The sequence below is a fragment of the Centruroides vittatus genome, unplaced genomic scaffold (genome assembly GCF_030686945.1).
Source record: "Centruroides vittatus isolate TY-2023 unplaced genomic scaffold, ASM3068694v2 contig_436, whole genome shotgun sequence".
Taxonomy (NCBI): Eukaryota; Metazoa; Arthropoda; class Arachnida; order Scorpiones; family Buthidae; genus Centruroides; species Centruroides vittatus.
Genome location: NW_027122237.1, coordinates 514348 through 528195, shown reverse-complemented (window position 1 = coordinate 528195; position 13848 = coordinate 514348). Strand labels below are relative to the sequence as shown.

The following is a 13848-nucleotide window of genomic DNA, read 5'->3' as shown; positions in this document are numbered from 1 at the left end:
ATGTTGGATAAAACCAATATATTTTGCTTTCAAAATAATTTAATATAAAATAATTATTTTTTAAATATTAATACTAAGTGTGATAATATAAATTCCACAAATTTTTATTACTGATGTTTTCCTCTATCATCTATTGAACAGAATATACTGCATATCTATATATGAAGAAAAAATGAGAAAAACACACATTATTACATAGTTAATATACAGCTCTTTGGGAACATTATCAAATTATAATTTGCATTGTAATACGTTTACACACAACAATTTAGACAACTTAATCGTGATGGCAGACTTTTCCATTAAACGTAAGCGGAAATTTTTTGAATAACCTCCGTTGAGACTAATAACCTAAGTTTCGTCTTAAGTAGTCTGTTTTAATCAGGAGACTAAGATTAATGTGTTCAAAACACTAATCACACTTATTATATCAGCAATGCATTTCGGGATTGAAAAGATCATTCCCTCTTCGGGCAAAATGCATACAGCCGATTTTTTCAACCGCTTGTCCATCAGTCCATCAACCAAAGGACTGGCCATATGGAGTTTTCCGGGTTTTTATTCACGCTTGTAACTAGTGTTGCCATCTTTTCAAAATTGCTGACCCGGACCTAGGACCTTGGTTCTAAATCAGAAGACAAAGAGAGACTTTACTTTACAAACCGTACGAGGTGAAAGTGAGAATAAAAGGTGAGGAACACGTGGCAGTGTTGCCGGGGTCTAAACTACATAACGCATCCTGGTGGTAGAACCCAACATAACAAAAATTAAATATTTCTGTTTAACACAAACAGCATCGCGCTCCCGTAGTAATGAAGACGCGGAGAGACCACTATTAACGAACGCACCCAAGCGACAAGGTTATTATTATTAAGATTATTATCGATATAAACGTTAATTAATTAAGTTTATAATAAGAATATAATTAAATGATTATGTTTTATAATTTTGATGACATTTTTTTGAAAACAAAAAACCTAAATTTGATTTTCCCTCTAGACGGCGCCATTTTCCGATCCATTGACTTGCATACAATAAAGTTTGTATTCGTGATGGGAGAAGATGCAAGTTGGAATGTTGTAAGCTTTCCGAGTGGCTCGGAATTAATGGAGAATGATTCTTTTAGTTCTTTTCCGTCGGAAACCATAGTGGAAAGTATTTTAGACAGACCTAAATTTACTATAACGCCTCGTCTCGTACCAGATCTGCATCGCAGGAGAGCAACGGGAGGTATTCCATGTTTCGAAGAGGATACGAGAAGTTCTTGGAGTATTGATAGTTGGAGAAACACATCATCTAGTTTAAGGGAAGCTGTTCTAGATGAAGATTCTCAGAATAGCTTCAGTAGCCAAAGAAGTTCTGTTAAGAGAAGATATTCTGATGATGAAGTTGCTTCTGGTTATTTTGGTAATAATTTTCCAGCAAGTAATATATTTGAATACCAATGGCCACTAGAAAAAGGAGATTACTACTTTTTACAAGAACAAATAAGTGATTATTTAGCAGTGAAGTCTTTTAAACGAAAGTATCCCCATCTGAGTAGACGTCCGATCGAAATGGATGAAAAGAAATTCTTAAAAGATCGAGGAGTCGTGTCCGAAACTCAGTGCGATCTCGGACTTACTGCGCTTCGTTCGGACGACGTCTTGGAATTAATCTGTAGAGATTATCCCGAGAAATTTCAAGAATTCATTAAAGTGTTGCAAGAAAAAGAACGACAAAATATTTCCAATAAATGTATAGCTTATAAAGCTCCTAGTGTCGATAAGAGTAAAATGAGAGAATTTGTTAGAAAAGCAATAAATTCTGCTGCCGAATACAATACGCATTTAAATCATGAAAGAAAGGAAGAAAGAAGAGCTTCTTTTGACTTACAGACTTATACAGTACATTATCCTATTAACAGAACCCTTAAAGTTAATAAAGTGGCACCAATAGGTAGATATCCAGTTGCACTTTTACCCGGACAGTATCAAGATTATTACAAGAAGTATACTTCTGAAGAATTAAAATATTTGCCTGTAAACAGTGTGTTATTTGGGCCTCCTCAACAACTAAATACTATCTATACGCAAGCCGGTTCCGAAGGTAGTCAGTCAGATTCCGAAGAAAGTTCTAGTTCGGAAATTTCTTGTTCTTCGAGTCACTGCACTAACGATGGAAGTGGAGATAGTACATCTAGCTCCGACGGAGCAAAAAATAAAAACACTGTGAATCAGAAAGATGTTTTATCATCTACAAATTATATACCAAAAATTAAACCAAATGCCATTTGTAAATTGTGCCGTGGTAATAGCGATTCAAATAAAGAAGGAAAACAGGAAGAACTTGTACATTGTTCGGAATGCGAAAGCAGCGGACATCCGTCGTGTCTAGAAATACCTTCTTCGATAGTCGAAGTCATCAAAACGTACCCGTGGCAATGCATGCATTGTAAAACATGTATGCTATGTATGGATCCCTACGACGAAGATAAAATGATGTTTTGTGATCATTGCGATAGAGGATATCACACCTTCTGCGTAGGTTTGAAAAACTTACCCAGCGGTCGTTGGCTATGTCGTCTCTGTGCCCAGTGTGCATCGTGCGGTAGTCGCACTCCCGGCCCCGAAGGATCTCGCACCCAGTGGCAATATCTTCAATCAAAGTTCGCAGATAAAAACAAAAGAGGTTTGCAAGTTTACTGCGTAGCTTGCCATAAACAACGTAAACAAAAGTAGCTTTTTGTAAGGAATAAAAATATATTAAATATACGTGTATTATATATAAATATGGTTGTATTTATTCAGTTTAGATTTTTCTAACTAACTATGATGAACTGAAATTGCATACATAAATATTTATATTTTTTAATAAAATTAGTTTGTATTATGAAATTGAGAAGAAAAATTGTACTGAATAAATACAACCTTGTTTATTGCCAAAATTTCTTTGGCAAAGTTTCATTTCAAATAGTATTTTTCTCTTAAATTCACCATCATTTTTTAAGTATAAAATGAATTTATTTTTTTTCCATATTTCCTTAATATAATTTGTAATTATGTATGTAATTTATAATAAAATTATTTCAAGTCTAAATAAATGCTATTCATTTAACATAATTTTAAACATCTTAAATCATTCATTTTCATAACAGATAATACTAAATGAAATAAATTAGATAATCAGTTGTTTCTTAAATATAATTGTTTCTGACTAAAAAAATTATCTTAGACTATTTTTTACTTAATATTAACAATGATTATGAATTATTGATCAATAATTTGTATAAGCAACTGTTTTCAGAAAGCAGAATTAAAAGATGATGTAAAACTGTAAAAGCTTTACATATGAACATGTAAAACTAAGTAAATTTCTTGGTGTTAAAATATAGAAATAACAAAATATGCAAACTAGCAATTTTATTAGAATTCAATTCTAATGAATTTAAGAACAGTTTTACATGTATTGAAAATATTTGAGATTAAAACTTTAAATACTTTGCTAATTATATGTTAAAATTTTACATTTTTAAAACAGTTTTGAAATAAGTTCAATTATATTTATACCCAAGTTAAAGAATAAACATTTAATATTTCTCTAAGTTTAGAAATATTTAATAATTACATTTCTAATCAATATTTTCAACCAACCATAGTCCAATAAAATCAATATGTATAATTTATATTAAAGATGAAACAAACCGAAACATAAATTTTATATACAGTAGAGCATCGATTATCCAAATACCGATCGACCGAAACGTCTTAACCGAAAGCATTCCGGTCGGCAAATTCAATTTCCACTAGTGCCATGGCATTGTGGCACTCTCCCTCTCTGCCAACCTAAACTGTAGGCCTACTTTAATGTACTACGTTATGTAAGGTACGTATTAGTAAGACGTGTGATACAAATTATATACGGTACAGTTTTGTGTTTAATATATTTTTGTAAATGATCGGTTATCCGAACGATCCCAGTCCCGAATTGCTTCGGATAATCGATGCTCTACCGTATTCTTGTTTGGAATAAATGAGTGGTTAATTAATTACTAATGTGAAAAATTAATTTGTGGAGAAGTTTTTCTTGTCTAGTAAAATTACACCTAATACGTAATTCTATTTTATATATCAATATTTAAATTTAGTTAGATTACTGTATAAACATATAAATTGAAATAGTAATTTTAATTCCTGAAGATTTTGTATTTAAACAGGCAGGACTAGTAAAACTGTGTGGGGAATGTGAAATCTTATGTCCTAAATTTCTATCATATTACAGAAAAATTCAATAAATTGATAAATTATTTATTTATCAACGCCACAGATTCTCATAAATGTACGATAAAAATTGACAAATATGAAACGTCGAAAGTATCAATATTTATAAAACATGATAATTTTACGAATGTATTTTGCAACATAGGGAGTATATAATTTTATTAATTTTTCTAGACTGCAAAATATACTTGTGGAATGGAGAACTACAAGCATGCCGAATATCGGAAAACAGATGTTTTACAATAGCCCTTTATTTCTTAGAAAAGATCTGCGTGCTTATTGATTTTGGAAATGTTTGGAATGGATGTGTGTATAAATATTCATTCTAAACATTTGCAATGTATAAAATATCTATACTGGTAAATTCGATAAACAGGACTTACTCTGGCTTTTTATAGCAATGGTCAATCCATTTGCTAAAATAAAAAATTATTTGCCAGGTTATTTTTTCGTTTGTCGACCATCCTATTTGTAAGATCTTTCTGTAACAGTGTCTTTCAAATGCTAATATTTTTCTTTCCATATCTTTTGTTATTATCCATGTCTCACAGGCATACAGCATGCAGGAGAAGATGCAGGTGTTCAATACTTTTTAATTTTGTCTGCAAACTAATTGCTTTACTTTTCCAGATTTTGCCCATTGCTTCCAAATTTGTTTTTGCCTTGGTTATTCTAATCACTATTTCTTTTTTGCAATCCAGATTATAGGTTAGTTTGCTTCCTAAATATGTAAAGCTCTCTACATTTTCAATTTCTTTCTCATCTAGGATGTTTCTTGTCATGTTGTTATCACCAAATATCATTGTCTTAGTTTTTTCACTGTTGATAATCAGTCCATATCTTTTTCTTTCTTCATTAAGCGGATGTAATGTTTTCTCTAGTTGTTCTTCACTTTCTTAGATGATAACTATGTCATCTGCAAATCTCAGGTTATTGAATTTTACACCACGAACTGATCCCTACATCTCTTGCGACATCTTATCCACGACTCTAAGAGACTTACGAAGATAGTTGGGGATATAGAATCTTCCTGTCAGGTGCCTCTTTTTGGTTTGAACCAGTTTCCTAGCTCCCTATGCAATCTCATAGCTGCTTCTGCATTATCATTAATATAACTTAGCAGGTTTATTAGTTTATGATCCACTCCATAAGATTTTAGCACTGCCAAGGTGGCTTATTGGTCTATGCTGTCAAATGCCTTCTGAAGCAGGAATAGATGTTTTTCTGCTTTCTCCTTGCCTTTTCAACTAATAGTCGTAATGTTAGTATCTGCTGCGTTGTACTTCTGTCTTTCCCGAAACCTGCATGTTCATCTGCTAAATGTTCTTCCATCAAACTACTTAGTCTCTCCTTTAAGATCATCATCAGAATTTTTCCTATGTGGCTTGATAGGGTAATCGTTCTATAATTTTTGCACTCTAACATGCTGTCTTACTGTCTAACATGCTGCCACTCTAAAGCTTTCTCCTCCATGCTTAATCATCTATCCTGTGATTTTGTCATGTCTGGGACTCTTATTGTCTTTTAACTGTTTCACTGCCCTTTCAACTTCCTTCCTCATATTATCATTTTCATGTTCAACACTTGGTGGCGATATCTTTCTTAATTCATCTAGATTCTCTAATACATCTGTATCTAACATTTCCTTGTATAGTTCAGAGCAATAACTTGTCCAACTCTATAGGACTTCCATCCTGTCCACTAAAACCACTCCCTTCTCATTTTTGATTGCCATTTGCTTTGGTTTCCATTTCTGGTTGACATTTCTGATCACCTTATATACTACTCTGGTCTTACATTCTCCATAATATTTTTCTATGTTTCTACACTGATCCTCTAGCCATTTCGCTTTATCCAACCTAACTGCTTTTTTCACTTCATTGCACTTTACCTTATACTGTTTTTCCAACTCTTCAGAAATGTCTCTTCTAAGCCTAAGAGCTCTTTTCTCTTGGACAAGCTTTAGGGTCTTTTGTGTGATCCATTTCTTGTTGATTTTTTCCTCTTCTGGTAGGGTCTGCTCAACTGCTTCTCTTATTGTCTTTGTTATTTCTTCCACTGTTGTGTCTAGCTCTACCATTTTGTCTAGGACTTTTATCTTCTTCTCAAATATATGCTCTCTATTTTCTCATCTTTTAGTTTTGACATGTCTCTTTTCTTTTGGAAATGTGCATTAACTTGCCTCTTCAGTTTTATCTTTATGTTTGCAATGACTAAGCTGTGATCGGAATCTATGTCGGCTCCTTGAAAGGTTCAACACTGTCGAACTGATGTTGACCATCTCCTTTGGGTCAAAATCATATCAATCATGTTTCTTGTTGTTCCATCCCTTGATTTCCATGTCCATTTTCTACAGTTCTTTTGCTGGAATTTGGTATTGCATATCATTAAATCTTGATCTAGGGCAAATTCAAGCAGTCTTTCCCCTCATATTATTGTTAATTGTCTACTTGGACTTTACTTATTAATAGGACTTTATACTGGTGTTTAAAGATTGGCACACTATTGGAAAGGCTTTGCAGTATTGGAAAGATTGGAAAGGCTTTTACAAGTCTTTCCCCTCGTTCATTCCTTGCTCCATATCCATACTTACCCATTACTCTTTCCCAACCTTTATTATTTCCAATCTTAGCATTCCAGTCACCTCCAATGATGATCATATCTTTCCGTGATGTTTTCTTTATCATCATGCGTAGATCTTTATAGTAAAGTTCAATCTCCTCTTCACTGCTATCTGAGGTAGGTGCATATACCTGGATTACTGATATATTAAGTGGTTTTGCTTCAAACCTTGCCATCATCAATCTCGCACTAACTGGATTGTATCCTAACAATGCTGCTCGTGCTCTTTTACTAAGCAGAAAGCCAACACCAGCTTCATGCCGTGTATCATTTCCCAACTAGATGACTTTGCCAGCATTCAGTTCTCCCGATGCTGTCCAATGCATCTCTGCTAAGCCTAATGTGTCGCATTGATATCTCCATTTCCTTCCGAAGAAGCTCTAGTTTCCCAGGTGACCATAATGTTCTGTAGAACTTGCACAAATAAATAAATGTGGAAAATGGATAAAATGTCATGGCTGTTTTCATCTCTTTCCAGATGTCATCACATACATCACACAAAAATCTAGAAACATTAGATTTTATTCACAATATTTATATCATATTACAGAAATCAGCAATATTAAATGTATGCCATTGTAGTTGAAGTTTTTAAAAACACAGATAACAGCATTCAAACATGATAAAATAGTTGTAAAAAGCTACGTCTTGATCTGGCATAGATAATTGACACGATCACCATCACAGTAATATTTAGTAACAGGACTGGACTGAACTGGCCAGCTGACAAATGCCAGAGGACAGTGCCCTCTAGGATTGGTTAACATAGCACTTGAATTATACAAGGAATTCATAATCTCAACGTTGGCAAAATTATTGATATTGTTAGAGAAAAAAGTCAGCCGAAAAACTGTTCATTGCACGAATATAGTAATTCCTCTTCTATTTCACTGGTAATATACAGTTCATTGTAATTGATTATGCTGTATTACATTCAAATTAATCTAATTACTTAGTATTAGTTTTTCCATTAATCAAATCAGACTTATTTTAGAAGGCCAAATTTTATTTCTAGTCTGGCCCTGTTAACAAAATTTTTAAGAAATTAATTTTTAAATTTGTATATTATACATTTACCATTTTATATGATATCACTTAAAAGTGTAAATTGAGAATATAGTTACAAAATAAACTAAACATAATGGTGACATATTATTTACTTGCTTGATAAGTTGTCATGCAGGCTAATTTTTGTTTTCATTATTAAATGTGATTACATATTATTCGTTAATGTTATCATACTTAATAGTGCTGATGACAAGATGTTCCTTGAGAATATTATGGAACTGAATGATAAATGACTCCAAAATGATAATTTTCTTGTGATATTTTGCTATATATTCGTTAAATATCAAATGGAATAATTTGAGTTTGAAATTATATTACAACATGGTTTTAATACATGACTACTATATATTTCACTGAATGTATGATAAAGAATAGCATTGTAATTTGCAAAAAAACAATTTGATCATACAAATTTAAAAGTTATAAATCATAAGCATTATTTCATTTAATGCATTTTTACTACATTCTAAAACTGCAGCTTTTTGTGATAAATTGAAAGTCACAAACTTTGGGCTAAGAACAGTGACTCTTATTCTAAGTTTTGTTTACTGTAGTTTGATTTGGATAACTTTTCTCTTATTTTTGATCAATGGATACTGCTTCTTAAATTCTAAGTTATTTGATAACTGAAATTTTTATTTCTCAAATTTTGTGGCTAGTTTATAGTTCAACAAATAAAAGAGAAGTTGTACTCGTCAAATTGTTTAGAATAAGTTATAAGAAGTTAGCATCTAACCAATTAAGAATAATTGCATTAATTATGATTTCGTCGTATGCTTACTATACTTACTACCAGTAAATGTTTTCATCATTTTGTAATGATATCAAATGATATGTCCAATTAAAGTTTACCATATTTTATGTAGTTGACATGTCTATTCTACTCAGAGTCTTGTTAAAGATGAGATGGAGAGGCAACTGCCTCAGGCACCAAAATTATTTGGACTGGTCCTGATTCTACCATTAAATAAAAAGGTATTGTTAAATAGTTTTATAGACGTCAGAAATGTTTAACAATAAAATATTTTTCAACATATTTTCAAAAATATCTGGGCATGATATTAATTGATGTCAATCACGTCAATCACAATTTGTCTCTTGACATCAGTTTGTGTCAAAGGTTTGAAATCAAAAACATAGAAAACATTTTAACAGATAAGAACAAGTAATATAGTTTTATTTTAAGTATTATCATGTTATTTTCTTAACAATTGACATCAAATTATATAATATCTTGACAACTGATATGATTTGCAAATGACATGTAATGTCATTTGCAAATCATATACCATTAACACATGATTTAAAATATTTTTGCTATTTTATTTTAGCACTTATTTTTTCCATTTTTTCATGCTTGATTTATATTCATCCCTAAAAACAATTACCAAAATAAAACATTAATAAATAAACTATAAAGGACTAATCTTCTTTATCATTATAAAAAAATATAAAAGAATAACTACTGTATAATACATGATTTATAATTGTTACAAATCAAATAATAAGATAAACTAAAATATTTATACAAAACATAAAACACAAACATTTTAATAAGATATATTTAGAGATTAATCAACTTTAATATTGCTGAACTTATGATAGTGACTGATAGTAAACTTAATATTGTAAAACAATGATATTTTATGTTCTTCCATATTCCAATGAGGAGCAAAAACAAACTTAGTGAAATAATTTTAATATGCAACTTAGCATTAATCATAATATGCATAAAATTTTATTTGCTCTTTGTAGATTATAATTTTTACATTTTATTATAAGTATCATTTTAGTCAATTTAAATTTTTTATTTGTTTTATTCTTTTCAAATACTTTGTAACTATGCATCTCAATCTGAGTCATGGCCGGATTTATATAAGGACATTTGGGGCCGGTGCCCAGGGCCCCCACAAAACTATGTTTAAACATAATTTTTTTTTTCTATTAATGCAACAGCCTAGCGTGGCCTAATCACGAGGGTCACAGGCAAAGAAAACCAAACCCGGGAAAAAACCTACGAAATGTCAAAAAATTTCGGGAAAAAAATTATACATAGGTATTTTTCGATTAAATGAAAATAATTAGTTTTACACAATAAAATATATGTATGTTTACAATAACCTTATTTTTAAATGAAATTTACAACTTCCTAGTTGAAATCTAATTGAAAGTACAGTATTTTGTGTAAATTTTCTAAATCATCAAATTTGCCTACTCTTAAAGGAGGGCCCCACCGAATTTGTGCCCAGGGCCCCTGGATTGGTAAATCCAGCCCTGATCTGAGTCTCCAAGATAAACATAATTCATTATTGTATTTTATTGGAATGGCTAGTTTCATTTTTGAAGTGAAGTGCTGATTATCTTCAGCTCTGTTCTTTATTTTATTGAAAGATAATTAAATAAAATGAATGACAACTAAAGATTCTGTATGAATTACATTATGAGTCTTCCTATTAGAGAATGACAAGTTCAGTGGATGATGAATTGAACGTGAATCAATATGATATGACTTCTTTGAAGTCTAGACTTAACGTGACAATTCACTTTTGAAAAATTTTGAAAAAAGAAAAATTTATCAGTTTCATCTTGCAACAGTCAAATCCCTAAATTATTAGGGATTGGTTTTATTAACTTGCAACTGTCAACATGGAAGATAGTGCTCAGAATAACATTAAAAATATTTTTAATAAAATGGAAAAACCACCTTAGAAACATGGAGAAATATTGCTGAAAATGCAAACATTTACTTAATTTTTCATTTTTATTCTTTGCACTGGCTTGTACTTACTTAATGGCAGTATGTCCTAGCCATATTGCAGTTACCATTCTTGGATTTTTATCATTTTTGAAACAACACTACTTGCCAAGCAGCTAAGTCCAAATGGTCACCAGAGCTGAAAACACGAATATTAATTTTAACTTGCCTTTTTTCTTTATTCTTGTTGGTATCGTATGTCTTTTTAGTGACTGTATGTGCTTGCCAGTTGAATTAATTTATTAAGGTGACCAATCGTCCTCCTTTTGTAAGTTCTGTTCTCCCTCGAAAAGTGTCCTCTTACATGTCCTCCTTTTTGATATTTGAAGACTAATCTGTAAATCTCCATATTCGATTGATGCCGAGCCGATCTGTTGCATGTAAGTGAGTGATGTGTTTGTATTTGACATGACGGTTCATCGAGGCTTGGTACAGTGCAGCAGCAAGACGCGATTATGAAACGCGTGCGCTCTGCACGGGAGACCTTGAGAGAGTGAGCTGCATTCGAGTAGCTTTGTTTACTTCTTACCGAAACACAACACGGCACATACATATGCAGTAGAGATTATTATAGTGTATTATTGTTGCAATGAATAAAATGTTTCTTTTATTTACAATATTTTTTCCTTCAATTTATTTGTGTCCTCCTTTTCATTGAAAAAAGTTGGTCACCTTAAATTTATGAATTTCTGCATATCTTTTGAAATGTATGTCACCATTTTCCTTGCCATTTGTGTTGTTGAGTTACACAATTTATTTTTGAATACATGTTCTTGATAAGTATTTTACTGGAGTATTTTAAATTTCATTGCAAAGAAGTATGTTTTAGTTTATTTCCTACTGTTATATACTGTATATTTATTGTAGTTTGTCTTCAACATAATAATAATAATTGCAATGTTGGATTGATTTTGCAATAGAAATGTAGATTTTTATTCTGTTTACACCAAGCAATATATTTTTTAGTGGTTGTAATCTTTGTATTATTAGATGAGAATATTGCAAATTATGTAATTCTTCATAGTTTGCTCCTAATACCCCAAACCTCCCTAGCGGCGTAGGGAGGTTTGATGGCCGAGCAGTCAAGGTGGCAGTCTATCGCTCTGGGGATCCAGGTTTGAATCCGGGCGGGTCGACGAATTCCCAGGAATTTTTCAGTGGTGGGTCTGTCCGGATACGTTGGGCACCATCCCCCACCACTCTCACCACTCGACTGCCCCATTGTGGGCTTGGCCGAACCCATAATGGAGTTGCTAAAAGAGACCGTCTTAGTGCCCACAGGATGGAAAAAGTTTTAAAAAAACCCAAACCGCCCTGAAAGATTTCAGAAATTTTCAACAAAAGGCACAGGAGTTATTAAGCTTTGAAGTGAGTGATCAAAATCTTGCCATTCATTCATACACATTCACAGCCATACATACAGAAAACAACCCCAACTTTTTGCATTTCTTATGTTTCAAAGTCCACCGAGTCCAAAAATGTAAGAATCTCGAGGGGGGTCATTTTTTGACCGATCACCATATTTTTCCTGTTATAATTAATAGCGGAGAAAGTAAAATTTACATAAGTTTTTTTCTTTTAACTCTTTCCTCCCTGTGGGAACTAAATAGAGCCTTTTATTTTTGCAAATCCATTATGATTCAGCCAAGCCCATAATGAGGTGACGGGGTTGAAGGGACAAAAAATTATAAGGCAACGATCAGCGGCGCGCCGTCCGTGGAAGCTGTGGAAGAACCGCTTCTCTTGTATTTTCTAAAATACAAATACATATTGTGCGATTATTTTCATATTTTAACATACTGTGACCGTTGGCCATAGTAAGGTATATTTTTGTATTTTATAATTTTATAAATTTAAGTTAGGTTTAAAATTTCTTCTGTTTCTCTCCCTTTCCTGTTGACAAAAAAAGACTTCCTTCTTAATCACTTTACTATCTAATTGTTTTACTACCTGATGGGGAGTGATGCCTCCAACGAAAAACAGCGTTGTTAAAAACAAAGTAATAAAAACAGAGGGGAGGAAAAAAAAGAAGAAAGAAAGACAGAAGGGATCTCGGCTCTCGACGAGAAAGGTCGTGGAGCACGGGTTGTAAGTCGGAACGACATAGGATAGGAATTGAAGCTCGACGAGTAAGATCGAGACGGAGAAGCTATCTAGTGTTAAAGTAGACAAAGAACTTCCTACTGAACTGCCAATTTTATTGGACGGATTCGACAGTGGATCATCGACAAAGTGAACGAGAGGTACAGGAGGGTCTAATGATGTGTTCACTTGTTTATAATCGATCAGCGTAAATCGCAACCGTCAATCTCGTAACGGTCAACTCTTTGATAACAGGTGCGTGTCTGGGAATTGTAACGGATAAGTTACGGCGGCGCTGATCGATTATAAACAAGTGAACACATCATTAGACCCTCCTGTACCTACTGAAATAGATGATCGGAGGCATCAGTAACCCCGCCCAGTATCACGGAGCACCCAGAGCAGAAACCCGGGTATTTCCACCTTCCCCTTTTTCTGTGCTCATATTCTCTCTTTCTTCCATTCTTATAGTCTGTAAGTAGGTTTAAGATAGATAAGGACCCTTGTAGTAATAGTAGTATTGTTTTATGTATTCTGGACTTTGTAATTTCACCGCCTACACATTGGGATCCAGTGTAAAAAGAACCCTGAAGTGTAGCGAATAAAAGTATAGTTTTGTAAATTAACAAAGTGTGTTTGTTAATCCTCGCTTACCATTCACTGTCGGTTATTACAGTACAGTAAGACCCCGCTTAACATCGATTCGATATAACACGGTCTGCTCAAAGCCTTAAAAAAAACGCTCAAAATTTACGCCGATTCAAATTATTGCATCATTTAATTGATTCGTATATAATACGATAATCATATTATATATTACGATTATTTACGAACAGGAACTAATCGGCAAAAGGTGGCAATTTGTGGTAGAGCTGTACTTCCCTTAAATCTATGTTCGTTTTGTGCAATTTTAGAAAAAATATAACATTGTGAATGCCATAGGAAATATCGACTTGGCTTGGCAAGAATTAACTGATAAATACACGAACGGAATGTGGAAGAAGTTATGGCCAAAGGTATCCAAAAATTCTCAACGAGAAGAGCCTATCGCTATATCGTTAT

At 32.7% G+C, this 13848-nt stretch overlaps 1 pseudogene; it reads left to right on the top strand.

Annotated features, from left to right (window-relative positions):
• Nucleotides 1-828: 828 nt before the first annotated feature.
• Nucleotides 829-3082, top strand: LOC136976924 (PHD finger protein 10 pseudogene; annotated as a pseudogene).
• The last annotated feature ends 10766 nt before the right edge of the window (nt 3083-13848 follow it).